At 46.4% G+C, this 14,071-nt stretch overlaps 1 protein-coding gene across 14 annotated transcripts in view; it reads left to right on the forward strand.

Annotated features, from left to right (window-relative positions):
- The window catches only part of prdm16 (PR domain containing 16), a 200,973-nt gene that overhangs the window by 64,570 nt on the left and 122,332 nt on the right, over window positions 1–14,071 (forward strand). The window lies entirely within an intron of this gene.

Raw genomic sequence — 14,071 nt, forward strand, 5'->3', positions numbered from 1 at the left:
CAGGGCGTACTCTGCAGTGTTTAAGCTGGCTGAGCCAGCCTAGCTGTAGTCCTGTGGAGCACAGCCATGAGGGGACGCCCCGACATAGCTGACATCTCGGCGTGAGGGTCACATGCGCGCTGAATCCGTCGTGTTGTGTGCGGGAGGACGATTATCCCGGGCGTTCTCCTAATGCATTTAATTTCCCCCTGTGTGCCCCCCCCCCCCCCGCCCCCACTCGGTTTCTCTTCCTCATCCTCCTCTTCCTCCTGCTCTAGTACGAGAAACATTCTGCGATTAGTGAGGCCAGGCACATGCAACATGGCACCAAGCCACGGAAAACGTTTCCCTCTGTAAAGTTCATGTTATGACTAGACCTATGGGGCATGCACAGGGCTCCCTCCCAAAAGCCATGCTCCCGCCCTGTCTCTCTCCCTTTTTCTCTCGTTCGATCGCTCTCTCTCTCTCCTTCTACCTCTCTGCGAGGCAGTTTGGCTTGGAGTCGTTAGCCTAGCTCTGTAATCTCGGGTGGACCTATAGGAAACGGGTGCTCCTTCCTGACTCAGTACGATACTCATGTTACAGGCCCAAAATGACTGCTGCTCTCAGCACATTGTTTACATTGATTCTGAGGGGTTTGATTTTGGCCTGCTTCTCCATGGCAAAATGACAGAGGTTCTAGTAGCTCAGAGAATCCCGAGAAAGGCTATTGTCTTGATGTCTTTACTGCAATACTATTATAACAGTAAGATAGTCATTAATCTTATTCTTAGAACCAGTTCGAAGTGTGTCAATTATCAGCACATTTTGGATTTGATCCTTTTTGTTTTCGCCTCGTGTTGTGTATCACTTTGCTTAAGCTTTTTTCGCTTTATTGAAAGCCACACTGTCTTTTTCCTTGCCCATTCAAAAACCTATTGGTTTGTTTCAACACTGGACACATCACTAACGCACGGTCCAAAACATTTGTCTTACCCCCGTCAAAATCCCACATCGCCTCGCCTGTGTTTTGGAAGAGACACCCAGTCTGGTCCTCTCCACCCGCCCGCCACTCTCTTACGGTCTCTCTCTTACGGTCTCTCTCCTTGTCTTTCTCTCCATCTCACTTTCTCTCAGCAAGGCTCAGAGCAAAAGTCTTCTCGGCCCGTTATCACAGACAGTCATAACAGCCCAGACATCGATAGTATCACCAGACTCCCTCAGGAAAACCCCTCACATCGCCTCTGGTCTTAGACAAATAGACAGGCCTTAGAGAGGGAGGGAGGGAACCTGGGGAGGGAGAGGGATGCAGAAGGAGTCCACATATGGAAAGGAAGAGAGAGGGATGTAGGTATGGAAGAGACTGGCCAAGGAGATAGTCAGTAGTAGTCTGTGTAACCAATCAAACCCACCATCACCAAGTCAACAAGGTTGGTAATGGGTTCAGCTGGTCTTTTCGCTCTGTTAACGAGCGTGTGTGGGGAAATAAGTCCTACTGCTTTAACACTAAATGTCCTCTTTGTGGGAATTGAACATGAGTTTGAAGGAGTATGTGTAAGGTGAGGATGTGGATTGTTGTTGTTAGGCTGGGTGTATCCAGCAACCTCACGACACAATGTTACTAACATACTGCACCATATGTATGCTGCAGAAGGACGAGAGAGCCTGGTGAAAATGAGCTTTGATAGATGTAAACATTCCCATTAGTTCAAATCTAAAGTGGCTGCTGTTGTCCAGGAAGACCTCCCCATTCCAATAGAAGATAGAGAACAAGCTATGGAGGAAAAACGCTGGAGTGTTCTGGCATGTACAGCCAAATTGTGCACAATTGTGAGATATTACTGGGACACGTGGTGAATAAATCCCTGTGCTATATGACTGTATCAGTAGTAGTTGTGTGGGAGTGGTCTGTGGAAGTAATGTAACATGATGTATGACGTGTGACATGAGATCTGTGTAACTGGGCCTGGGGAAAGTTAATGGGCACATTGTGAATGGGTCGGTGGGGTCGAAAACTCAGATGTGTGTGTGTGTGTGTCCATGCTTGTGCTTGTGAGTATGTGTAAGACCTTATGTGCATGTGTGTGCGTGTCTCACTGTGTGTGTGTGTGTGTCCATGCTTGTGCTTGTGAGTATGTGTTAGACCTTATGTGCATGTGTGTGCGTGTCTCACTGTGTGTGTGTGTGTGTGTTTGTGTCTCTGGACGTCTGTGTGGTATCAGCCCTGGAGCATGGCACGGTTCCACGCCACCTCCATCTCCAACATCCCTTCCTGGATAATGAGAATGATCCAGGTGGAGAGAAAAGAACAAAATAGAGAAGAAAAGGAAGCCCAGTGTTGTCTGCCCTGGAGCACTGGACCATGGTGTTAACTCAGACTCATTTCCCCGAGACGGACAGCTCAATCTAGGAGATGCTTAGCTGGAGGCCACGTCTCTGCTCCCTGTCTCCACCCCACCCCCCCACTGGAACAGCAGAGCCACCCGGAGTCATTCAGTTAAAAGCTATTATACTCCCCGTTATCACAACACAACGCCGGGCCCCGCAAAAGGCCAGTTTTCAATCAGAACGCCACGTGCCCCTGCCCGGAAGCCCAGTTGCAAGAGCAGCAACTGACCCCAGCTCCGGTACTGACAGGAGAAGACGGGGCCTACAATGTTGGTTCCCGCTGCTGCAACTCTCTCCATTCAGGACCTTGACACAGCTCACTGCACAGCCAACACAGATGACGGTACTGGGATGAGTGTTTGCTGGTGAGGGTGTGTGCAGTGTTGAGTGCAGCAGCATGAATAGATACTGTATGTGTCACTGTGTGCTTGTGTGTGTACGCGTCGTTGCGCGTCTGTGTCTGTCTCAAGAGCGTCCGTCTTATGAAGGTGCTAGCATGTCTTATGAAGGTGCTAGCATGTCTTATGAAGGTGCTAGCATGTCTTATAAAGGTGCTAGCATGTCTTATGAAGGTTCTAGCATCTCTTATGAAGGTGCATCTGTGTAAAAGCTGCAAGACACTCGGCCTGGGCTAACCACAGCTGAGTCTGATTTCTTATTATTTTGTATGTCTGCGTGTGTGTTCCTGTGTGTCTAGTAAATGCATGTGTGTTTAAGGATGTGTAAGACCCACTGTGAGGAAAATAAGGATGTACCAACATTGGAACAAAGGTCCGTCTCTTCATCTCTGTGAACCGTATAAGGAAAAAAAAAATCGAATTTCTTTGTTTTGTCTTTGGCTGCCGAGGAAACGCAGCAGAGACCCAAATCAAACAAGCTGGAATCCTTTTCCAGAGCTTTATTAATGGTGTTTACTCACCCTTCTCCTCACCCGGTGACAGGGCGTGTTGGCCCCTGAATCATGCCTTTGGCCCCTCCTCCAACACCTTTTACTTTTGTTGTGTGGCTCTCTCTTCTCTTTGTCATGCGTCTCAAGTGTTTGCTGCCTCAAAGGAGGCACTCGTGCCCGAGTCAACAAATGATTCAGGGGTCGCCGATAAAAATCTCTTTCTCCTTGTGAAGACCAAAGACAGCACCTCTGCTAACCCTAACACATTGTTAGCCATGGCTTTGAACGTTAGGAGAGTGGCGTGGTAGTGAGTAATGACCTACTTACATAATGACCTGTCATTGGTTGATGGAACCTGCCATGTTTGGCGTGAGCATGTCACATGGTTTTTAGACTGTGGTAAATGCAACAACATTTTGAGACTTTTTCCATGTTGGCCAAGTCTTTAATGTGTCTGATTAACATGTAGAGATTTGATGAGTTATCACTCTGACTTCTGAGAGAACACACAATTTTTGATGTACTTCTGTCAGGACTTTCACAGAGCGCACATACACACTCTCTCACATGTCACCCATCGGCCGTGTTTCCTTCCAGCTTCAAAAGGTCGAAGGGCCTCGAAGACCTTGGGATGACTTTGTTGTCGGGCAGATTATGATTTCTTTCTCTGTTTGTTCTCACGGCGGAGTGTTTTTCCATATCAGCATCATTCATCCGATTTCAGTGAAGAAAAGTGCCTGTCGTTCTTTTCTATCTCGTATTTATCGTGCTGTTGACTTAGTGATAGGCCGAGGCGTTAGATGGGCACTCTCAGGCAGCCGACAGGACAGGCCTACGTGACAGATACTTACCACTCCATGAACGCTCGTCATATTTCTCAACCTGCATTCCTTTGTGCAATGATCCTGGGCTGACAGCTAGCTTTTCATGCCAGCGCTTGGTTGGTCCTTTTGTATGCTGGCTGAAACGCTAGATAACATCCTCTAGGAACCCAGGTGAAGACTAGGTCCTGCCCTGACACTTATCTGTCCTGACCGTACCTCACCTCCCACGCTGTTTGCTCGTCTTTTGTGTAATGGTGATGCTGAGCCTGTGTCAAGATAGTGCTCTGGCAGTGATCAAGGTGCTCAAGGCGCAGTTTGCAACTTGTCTGGTCTGTTTGCCGACTGGGGCGTTTTTTTTTGCCTTTTATCTCAAGGCGGGCCACAAGATTAATGGTACTTAGTTGATAGGGTACAAACCAACTGACAGAGAGAAGACAAACCAAAGGAATCTACTGACAGAGAGTAGGCAAACCAAAGGAATCAACTGACAGAGAGTAAGCAAACCAAAGGAATCTACTGACAGAGAGTAGGCAAACCAAAGGAATCAACAGACAGAGAGTAGGCATACCAAAGGAATCAACTGACAGAGAGTAGGCAAACCAAAGGAATCAACGAACTAGCTAGTGCTCCTCATTCAGTTGACTGCAGGAACTTGAAGGCCAGACTCACATGGTGTTCTTTGAATGGTTTGTTCTATTAGTATAGATGTGGTTTGCATCTGACAATGTCTGAATATCAGATGTCCTTTCAGTTTGAGGTGCTGACTAACAGAATGTACCACTAAGAAAATAATTAAAACACACTCGTGTAGCACTGAGCTATGATCCACAAGATTTACATTTGCAATTACTGCTAAGCTGACATACAATTACTTTAGTACCTATTTAAGTGAAATAGGCCTTTACTATTGTGTATGGCAACACCTTGATATTAAATTATGTGTATGTGAGAGACATGGGGAAACACTTTTTTTTTCTGTCCACCATGCAGGTTTAAAATTTTTACAGATGGACTCCATAAAAAACACGATATTCCACAAACACACACTGAAATATGCGTCCCAACACATGATGACAGTACAACCTGGCAGGGTACAAGATAAAACGATCTACGTTGTTGAGTTTGTCAGTAAAAACTGTTTGGGTGGTTTACACCTGTTTAATTGTCTGCAGGTGACAGATAGCGAACTGATTTGTTCTTCTAGTCAATATTTCGGTGATGACTCTCATCCGTATCTATGAAAGGAGCGACTATATGTGCCTGTATTGTGATTATATCTTCTTTGGGAAATCAAAATGTAACCAAAGTTGTCTGACTAGACGTTTAACCATGTCGTACTGTGGTTGGAAGGAAGCTTATCATCTAAGACAATGTATTGATCTGCAGTACACAGGCGGTTGCCCTGTTCAGTTCCAGTGGACCTTCACCTCTTTCACAATACAAACCACCATATAGACCCCAGATCTGGGTCAAAACACTATTTGAAATAATTGTAAGTACTTTATCGTGGCACGATAGAGCTAGCTCAACAGGCTAGTAGGTCATTACCATAATCTTTTACTAATCAAATGAGAACGCTGATGCTGATTACCTCTAAAGAGCTGCTCTTCTACAAGCCAGTCGAGAAGAGGAGTAGATGAGAGTCATTTCATAAACATTATGTAAAATAGCATAGGAAAGAGTAATTGTTTATTCTTGTCATCTCATGGAATGTATACAATCAGTAGATGCAGTATTAATGTATGTACACATATATGTATATTCAGTATCAAATCAGCCAATCAAATGTATTTTATAAAACCCTTTTTGCAACAGCAGTTGTCACAAAGTGCTTTTAGAGTTACCCTCCTTAAATCCCCAAAGAGAATGCACAATGTTAAATTGTTTAACATATTATTCATAATTCATATGAATAACAATTCATTTTGTAATCATCAAGGTTGTTAATAGTTACTTGGTTAATTATTATGGTAATTTTAATTGGTTTATAATTATCACTGATATACGTACTCAAATATTTGTTTTTACGCATTTATCACCATCCTGTTTTAAGATAAGTCCAGTAGATTATGTCATTGACTAATTGTAAGGAGTAATGTTTCCCACGGTAAAGACCTTGTAATAAATATCAGTCTAGTGGTATTGAACCCTATTGACCAACTATGTGTGGTTTTCTATATCATGAATATATATCCGTTTCGAAACCAAAGTTTAGACATACTTTTAAAAAATAATAAAAAACAGAGCAAGCATAACGCCTCGGTTTCAGTCTTGAGGTTGTAATATCTTCCATTCACGTTCATTTTATGTAGGTTTTAAACATGCTATTAGCCAATTTAATCCAATTTTCCCGGCTTTCAGAGCACTCCAGTGGAACAGATTACATCTAATATTAAACATATGGGCTCTGTTGCCGTAGAAACATTACAGCAGCTTTTTAAGAGCTGTTAAAGAAAGACACATTATTTCTTTCTTTCTTTTTTTTTTACATCTCTTGTCCCTCGAACCGATGTCAATTACCCCCCCGTACATGGTAATTGATAATGAGGAAGCAAGCAGTGAATTAAATGTCAGGTTTGATTAGAACACTGATGCCTTATCATTTGTTTCTAACTCATTACCAGCATCTGTTAATTAATCTCGAGACCCCCAGATGAAATTAAGAGTCTCTCAAGAGGAAGTGAGTGGGGGGAAAGTCATCCATCTTTGATGGAGCGGTCGAGAAGCTCAATAAATATTGTCTCTCCAAATTGTTGCTGTTATTATTTGGTCATTGGTTCCAGTGCTCCAGTCCACTCTGAGCCTCTCTGTCTCTCAATAGAGTCTCTTGTCCAGCTTCAACCTCCAGCCCTCCAGTCTCTTCAGTCAGTCACTCAACAATGTCATCCTTTATGGCGATTTCCTTCTGTTAACTGCCGCGTGGTGCCTTGGTAGCACAGACCTGCTTTAACTAAAGCTCAGTCTTTTACAGCACGTGTTCCTAAACAGTAATTTAACAGCCCTCCTGGCTCCCGTGTCCTCTGTGACCAAGAGAAGGTAACTCCTGCCCACCTCCGTCCTCATTTGTATCCCAGTAAAAACCCATAATTCACGGCTGTCCTGATGAATAGGCACGTCATGGCAGTGCTAGCCCTGGGCCATGGCAGACAATGATATTGCTCCATGGCCGCACCAGAAAATGATGACATTTGTGAAATGCTGTTTATGTTGTTAATTAGATTGATGCTTTCACTGGGAAATGCGACTTGGTCCTGCGTGATAACAGCACCCCCCCACCCCCCCCCCACCCCCCACCCCCCCCCCGGCACCAAACATTTCATGAATTAGCCATGAAGCAGCTCTCATTTTCTTCTCAGTTGTTGTCTTTTTCTTTGCCTTTCCAGCATGTTTCGCCATGTTGAAAAGACTGTGTGTATGTGTGTGAGTGGAAGGAGAGGTGTCAGAGAAGGGTCAGGGCAGGGTTTGGCACGGCCACACAGCCAGCCCATACGGCGAGGGCTTACCCAGCTTAAAGTGCCACACACAGCCGATCATGCTCCACAGCCACCCCCACCAGCACCGCCCGGACAGAGACAGACCTGTCAGAGCCCCCCGGACAAACCCTCTGTTGTTCCTCTTGCCCCCCTGCCACTATACCCACCCCTTTCTCCACCCCACCTCCAAATTAAAGAAAGAGTTTAACTTTCAATCCCCACAAAACCCGCTTTTATGGGCTTGAAGTATTTCCTAAACATTTCCAGGAAAAAGAATGGAGGTGCTGGCCTGTTAATCGGGTCCCCATGGCTGTTGTGATTACAATTTCCGATCACCACGCACAGCGCTGTCAACAGTGTAATAACGGCAGATTTAGACCATGGTGGTGAGTCTGTATTGTTGCACCATGTTGGAGATCTTGGACTTCGTTTTAATTAAAACACCCACTCTCCAGGTATCCACGCATTCACACGCGCACGCGCGCACACACACACAGACTGGAAAACAGACAGACCTCTGGTGTTATTCTTTCCACAAGTTGACTACTTAGAATAACAGCATAGACTGAGGAGCATAATGACGACATGGCATTTGAAAAGCAGTGTTGAAGTGATGAGATGTCAAATTGTTCTTTACTTGGAAGGAGAGTTATCCATATAGTCGATCTATCTATCTATCTATATATATAAATATATATATATATATATAATCTTTTTCACCCATTCTGGCATTTAAAGACTAGAGTTTGACATTCAGAAGTAGAGCTTTTTGCTCATGAATCATCCCTCTTGTCTCCTCTGCCCGAACCATATCGGTAAATCTGTCCCAACTCCACCAATCATTGTATTTCACATGAATTTCCATCTATGGTATTCCTTGTTGTGCTTTAAGGAGGTATGTCTGCTCTTGGAAGAGAAAATGAGGAATTTTCCCAAACCTTTTAATTTCTATGGATGTACTGGATGCCAACGTCTTCTCCATTCAAGCTAAGTCAATCTCCCGTCAAACCATAGGCAACATCCCTTTTGAGCCCACGCGGTCAATGTACTGTATATGTAGATAGAGGAATGACAGGCGGATACAAATAGACTCAGTTCATGGCAAGGAAAACTGCTTGTTACAACCATAATCTAACATTAAACTTGGAAGGGTTGAACAGGGTGAGCTCAGTCAGTCAGTCAGTCAGTCAGTCAGTCGGTCATTCAGTCGGTCTGTCCTGAGGAGGAGGCGGTGAAACGGTTTGTTTTCCTTCTTTTGTCTCCACAACAGTGGACTGCCCAGCCACTCAATCATCATGTCCTCCCGGAGCCTGTCTCATGATCCTGCACTTCGTCTTCTTCATTCGAGGATGTGTGCTGACATTGATGTCTGACATTGTGGGCTTTGGGTGTGTGTGTGCTTGTGTGTGTGTCCGGCGCTCCGTTCCTCTTGGTACCGTTCGGGGCGATAAAGAGAAAGGTCCTGTTTGATCTGCATGAGCTTGGACGGCCACCATGTGACTGGGTGGTGCGGTGATGCCAACTGGCAAGCGATTCACCGCGTCCCGACATCCACTGGTGCTTCACACACAACCTGGCGCTGCTCACCTGGTAATGAGCTGATGTCATGATGATGTTCAATCTCTTCTGAGAACACTGCAGATCCCTGTAACTTCACGCCTGTCCTAGATCGATCTTTCCTCGGCTTATCAAATGTTTAATGTACTTTTGCGCATTTTACAGTAAATGACAGTAGTTATTAGGAATTTGAACAGTAACCACAAATACATTGTTTACATTGAATAAAATGTAATTATATTTAAAGCAACCCCTTTCTGGTAGGAGATAATGACAGAAAGACTTTCACTGATTCTACCATTGACCAGCTTTTCGTTTTCATACAGACACACACACACACACACACACGGACACACGCACACCCCCACACACACACACACACACGCACACACACATAGACTGGAGCAGACAAACATGGGCTCTGCGTTTTAGTGTTCCAGGATCAGTCAGCTGGGGTCCAGTCCTCTCTCCTTCCCTGAGGTGTCACAGGGGTTAAAGAGACTGTCCATCTGATTGTTTATAGCGGATGATTTAAGTATGTTTAAGGTTGATTCCCCACACACTTTCAGTGGACCCGTTACGAGCTGAATGTGGTTAAGACAGTGACACCAGGCACAGCCGTCTTTCGGTGCAACCCCCCCACCCCCTTTTTGGCATCGCTCTCTTTCTATTCTGCCTCCTGATCTTCTCCTGGGCTCCAGAGTCCCGGCGCTTCTAATTCCGCCTTATCAGTCAAGTCATTTAACTTGCACAGCTTGGGTTTCTGTCACACGGCGAGCGCCCAATTGTCGCTCGCAGCTGTAGCCCAGATAAACTCTCAGATGGAACAAAGTCTGCATGACCTTTATCAAACCCAAATCTCACTTGTTCCTCCCAACTAATTTCTGGAGGGGTTTGTGTTTGAGCTATGTTTGAACTGGGCCGGGGGGGCTACACAGAGAGTCTGACGAGAGAGAGGAGAGAAAGCAGAACGGGAGTGGGGGGGGGGGGGGTTCAGGGAGGCTTGAGTGAGCGTGAGAGGGACAGGGAAGAGGGATTAGGATGCCTGACTGGTCATGACTGTGGCACTCAGGGAAGGGGGCCCAAAAAAAATGCTATGCAAGCAAAGCATTCAGCTGTATTTTCCTCTGGAGGTGTAAGGATGGGAGCAAAAGACGGAGAATCCTTTATAGAACAACTGACCACCTTCTAGCCCGAGCTAAGCTGCTCTTCAATGCTAACGATCGGGCCAGTGTATGACCTTTCATGACACACGTTTGTCAAAGCTTGAGTGGAATGTCCCCCCGTAAACCATTGCAGTATTAAAGTGCCAATCTTTTCAGGTGTACAGAAATCACTGTTGTCATTGTGTTCTGTCATTTCTTTTCAACTGCTTTAACTTTCGGGATTAGTCTTGATTGCTTGTGACAAAAGATACCACAAAATACCAGAAGTTCTTTACAAGCTTTGTTTCAATTCCCCTTTGGTCTTCAACATGTACCCCTCACTCCTTCACGCTGGCACCCGGCCCAAGTGGAGTCTGCGCAGGATTGTTGCTTTGACACAGGGGGACGGTGAAGAGGAACGGTTGAAGTGGACTGGAAGGGGAGAGGATGAAGAGGGGCAGGGAGGGGTGGAGGGTGAAGCGGAGAGGTTGAGCACACTGGAGGGAACATATGAAAAAAAGGGGCCCCTCTTTTTGAACTGCTGTCATCCTTCAGAAAAAAAGAAGAAAAAAACTTGATGAGCACTCGGAGATGTAAATCCTCCCCGGTCCCAGCATCTCTCTGTCAGGGGCAGCTAATGAAAAGCTCCTGAAGAGGGCCAGTGGTGGAGGTTGGACAGGGCTGGTGGGGGGGGGGGGGCTGGTGGTAGAGGTAGGACAGGGCTTGGGGGTGAAGGAGGTGGGTGGGGGCTGGTGGTAGAGGTAGGACAGGGCTGGATGGTGCATGACAGACCCAGGCCAATTGATTGAATTAGGACTGGGGTGGGTCGTCCATGGGTCTTCCACGCCCCTGGCTCCCCACCACTCCAAGGCCTTGGTCAGGGTGGCCCTTGAGCCCTAGCCGGGCGACGAGACGACAGGGGGTTCCCAGGGAGATGAGCGGTGCGGAGAAGCCCACGAGGGATTAACTTTTCACATGGCTGGGAGGGCCGTGCCTGAAAAGACCTGACAACCCCGACAGCTTTATTAAAAAAAAAGCTCTAGAGAAGAAGAGAGGAGGGGAAGTGAGGGAAGAATTCTTCACATGATGGCCCTGAGAGAGGGATTTGGGATATAGGGTGTCTTTTCTCTCTTTTTTCACAAAAGCCCCACTTGGTTCAGAATGACCAAATTGTTCCTTCTGCCGGGCCTGCTTTCCCTGGTTCTGCCAGTTCTGCGTTCCCTAGTCCTGCCGGGGCCTGCGTTTCCTGGTTCTGCCGGGCCTGCGTTCTGTGTTAGGAGACGTGGATGGTTGCTGACAGAAGCTAAAGGCTGACAGAAGCTAACATACAGCATGTTATGTTCAATAAATGTAGATAGAAATATAGCAGTCATGTTGCATGACAGCCAGCTGAACTTCTGATAGTTTGGTTCTACATCCTTCATAGGCTATTCCTCACCTTTCCTATACTTCGTCATGTCTTTCACCTTTCTAGAAAAGACATCACTCAACTTCTAGTGGCTTAAAGTTCACATTTTCAAAACCTTGACCCACCCTGTTTCCCTCGGCGCCTGGTTTCCCTCTCTCTGCTAACACTTTGAGGAAACAGTTAAACTGAAAACAAACGGTCCCAGAGAGATTGGATTGGCTCTGTGTGGAGATCGGCCACCCGAACTCCCCTGTACCACCGCCACTTAATACTGCTCTTCTCCCTGGCCAAGCTGGGACAGAGTGGCTGGGTCACAGACAGTAGCAGGGTTTTGCCTTTCAGCCCACAGAGCTTACTACACCTCTACCACACCACCTGTTCTACTACACCACCTGTTCTACACCACCTCTACTACACCAACTGTTCTACACCACCTCTTCTACTACATCATGATTACTACACCATCTGAACTACATCACCTCTATTACACCAGCTCTACTACTACACCACCTCTACTACACCATCTGAACTACACCACCTCTACTACACCACCTCTATTACACCAGCTCTACTACTACACCACCTCTACTACACCATCTTTACTACACCACCTCTACTACACCATCTTTACTACACCACCTCTACTACACCACCTCTTCTACTACACCACCTCTACACCACCTCTGCTGCACCACCTCTGCTGCACCACCTCTGCTGCACCACCTCTATTACACCACCTTTGCTACACCACCTCTATTACACCACCTGTACTACCTGCAGATTTAGCTCTGTTCCCCTTTCATCTGGGACACACAAACATTGGGCACAGTTGTCTTTGGTTGTTACATTTATCCAGATCATAAATTGTTTTGTAGATGATTTAGGTAGCGTGTAAATGTGATCATAATTGAAACATGGTGAATAACTACCAAAGCCATTGGATAATGGAAACAGTGAGAAATGGACAGAACCAGCATGATAATCAGCAGACAGACCCAGCATACTGGTCCAAATCAGATCCATAACGTAGCCCGTCCTGTGTGGCTCCTGAGAGAAACCCCTCTTCTCCTCCCTGTCTCAGTATGTGGGCCAGTAGAGGCTGAATGTAGCGTGGGGGGGGGAGATGGTCTTGCGGTGGTACTGTAGGACACACAGAGCACAGTAACACAAACCCTTCAACCAGACCTGTGGTCCTTCCTGACCCCTCTGCCGCAGCTCACTCTTCCCTGCCTCCCAGGGGAAATAAAACTTATTTTGAAAAATGTGTCTGTGGATACAGATTTCACATGGGCCTTTTCCTGGTTTATTAACCCTTTTGTCATCTGTTACATTTCTAGGACACGTAGCCGTGTATTGTCTTGTGTACACGAATGACCAAGAAAAAACTGAGGAACGGAGAGGAGAGGAGATGAATGCGTCAGCTCGCGGCACGTTGAATTATTCTGAATGTACAAAACTGTTGGCGACCTCTCATTTCAAGGCTTTGCGATCGCCTTAGAACATTTCCAAACCGACACCTCTGAAGTCGAAAGGCCTCATCTTTCCTATTTTCAATTGATTCAGCTTTGTCTGGACCAGGGAGGGGTTTCTCTGCTGGCAATTCGAATCCCTATATTCACCATGTGAGGCAGCTTGCACTTGACCTAGCTGGAGGAAAGGTCTTGATTGCTTTAATAACAGTTATTGGAGCTGGAAGGTAGGAGTTCTTTAAGGCAGAGTGCTGAGAAGGAGCACATTAGGAGAGGCAGGAGGCAGTGCATGGCTCTGTGGTGGTAGGGAGGTTGATTAGGCTGCTTTAACGTGTGTCAGAGGAAAGAGAAATAAATATATGTAAGGAGTTGGGGGGTCGGCGGGTAGGGGGATGTAGGGGGATGTAGGGGGATGTAGGGGGATGTAGGGGGATGTAGCGGAACTGTATCGTGTGCATCATTACAAAGAGAGACGTCGTGTACTTGGACATCCGTGATCTCGGACGAGGGGAATGCCGTTCATTTCTCGTTTGTTCATGAACTACGGCAAAGTCAGAATCTCCCTAAATAGGGGCTGGGGGTTCCTATGGGAGATTGTGGGTTAGGCCCAGATTGAGTCTGAATTAGGCCCTCCATTCAGAGCCAGTGAAAGGCCCCTGAGCTAGCCTTTCTCCACCAGCAAATTGGGAGGAAATCTGGCCATTGTGACGAGTTTTGAAGCGGCCGGGGCTTTTGTGCTCTGCTTACCTATAGATGAGTGGCCAGACAATGAAGTGGACGTCCAGCCGCTCCAGATCAGTGTGGATACCCTGAGGCCCTGAGGGGAAAGGTCAAACCAAGTGTTCTGTCACCAAGGACTGGAATTAAGGCACCAGACATTATCAGATGATGCCAACACCTAATGAGCAGTTCACAGACACTTACGAAGCAGGGTTTGTAATGCCTGAAGTCTGACTTGTA

The sequence above is a fragment of the Esox lucius genome, chromosome 12, assembly GCF_011004845.1.
Source record: "Esox lucius isolate fEsoLuc1 chromosome 12, fEsoLuc1.pri, whole genome shotgun sequence".
NCBI classification, from domain to species: Eukaryota; Metazoa; Chordata; class Actinopteri; order Esociformes; family Esocidae; genus Esox; species Esox lucius.